Below are 1,865 nucleotides of genomic sequence, written 5' to 3' on the forward strand. Positions count from 1 at the left end.
CACACGTCTTTAATTGTAGCTACTCAGGAGGCTGAGGCAGGAGGATTGAAAGTCTGAGGCCAGCCTCAACAATTCAGTGAGACCCTATCTCAAAATAAAATTTTAAAAAAGGATGCAGGTGGGGTAGTTCAGTGATAGAGCACGCCTAGGTTCAATCCCCAGGGTCCCCCAACCACATAACCAACTTTTTCATGATTAAAAAAAAAAAAAAAAACACCGTGCAAAATAGAAATAGGAAGCCCAGAGCAGTGGCACACACCTAAAATACCAGTGGTTTGGGAGGCTGAGGCCAAAGTATCACCAGTTCAAAGCCAGCCTCAGCAATGACAAGGCACTAAGCAACTCAGTGAGACCCTGTCTTTAAATAAACTACAAAAAAAAAAAAAAAAATAGGGCTGGGAGTGTGGCTTAGTGGTCAAGTGCCCCTGAGTTCAATCCCTAGTACCAAAAAAAAAAAAAAAAGCAAATTCTTCATCTGATATAGTACATCAACAACAACAAAAAACCCACAGGTTAACATTATACTTAATGGTAAAAGAAAAAAGCTTTCCTCCTAAATTCAGGAACACAGCAGAGAGTGCCTGCTCTTGCCACTTCTCCCCCACCTCATATCGTTGCATTATGGGTGTACACAGAGGTGGGATTTGTGTGATGTTTCCCAACAGGCACACACTATAGCAATACAATTTGTACAATATCATTAAAAATATGGAACATTTCATAAATTTGCATGTCATCCTTGCACAAGGACCATCTAATCTATTGTTTCAATTTTAGTCTAAGTAAGCCGCTTACCACTCCTTCTACCCCCATCTCCCCAGCATCGGGGATTAGATCTGGGATGCTCTTAACACTGAACTACATTCCTAGCCCTTTTATAGTTATTATTTATTTATTTATTTATTGTGCAGGGATTGAACTCAGGGCCTTGTGCATGGGAGGCAAGCACTCTACCAACTGAGCTAGGGTCTTGCTAAGTTGTCCAGGTTGGCCTTGAACTTCTGATTCTTCTGCCTCAGTCTGCCAAGTCATTAGGATTACAGGTGTGTGCCAGTATGCCTGGCTCTTGCCACTCCTATTCAGCATTGTACCAGAAAGTTTAGCTAGGGTAAAAAGATATTAATATGAAATTAAAAAATCAGTCATATTGAGTAGAAGAATTAAAACTACCTCTATTTGAAGAGGACATGATTTTTTTTGGGTGGGGGGTACCAGGGATTGAACTCAGGGGCACTCAACCAATGAGCCACCTCCCCAGCCCTATTTTGTATTTTTTTAGAGACAGGGTCTCACTGAGTTGCTTAGCGCCTCCTGTTGCCTAGGCTGGCTTTGAACTCAAAAACCTCCTGTCTCAGCCTCCAGAGCTGCTGGGATTACAGGTGTGCATCACAACACCTGACAGGACATGATCTTGTATATTAAAACAACAACAACAACAACAACAACAACTATAGAACCCAATTAAAAAACTATTAAAACTGATAAATAAGATTACAGGAAAAAAAGATCAATATAAAAAATCAACTGGATTTCTATACACTAGCAATTAACAGTGCAAAAATGATTTAAAAAACAAGTCCACTTAGAATAAAAATAATAAAATCTTTTTTTTTAAGAGAGAGATGAGACGAGAGAGAGAGAGAATTTTTTTAATATTTATTTTTTAGTTCTCGGCGGACACAACATCTTTGTTGGTATGTGGTGCTGAGGATCGAACCCGGGCCGCACGCATGCCAGGCGAGCGCGCTACCGCTTGAGCCACATCCCCAGCCCAAAATCTTAATAACTTAAGAAAAGAAGTACAAGATGTAGAACACCAAAACCAACAAAACATTATTGAAAGAAATTAAAGCTCTAAATAATGG

The 1,865-nt window shown here is 39.9% G+C and overlaps 1 pseudogene; it reads right to left on the reverse strand.

Annotated features, from left to right (window-relative positions):
- Positions 1-702: 702 nt before the first annotated feature.
- Positions 703-795, reverse strand: LOC113199925 (U6 spliceosomal RNA; annotated as a pseudogene).
- Between the last annotated feature and the right edge of the window lie 1,070 nt (positions 796-1,865).

The sequence above is a fragment of the Urocitellus parryii genome, chromosome 1, assembly GCF_045843805.1.
Source record: "Urocitellus parryii isolate mUroPar1 chromosome 1, mUroPar1.hap1, whole genome shotgun sequence".
NCBI classification, from domain to species: domain Eukaryota; kingdom Metazoa; phylum Chordata; class Mammalia; order Rodentia; family Sciuridae; genus Urocitellus; species Urocitellus parryii.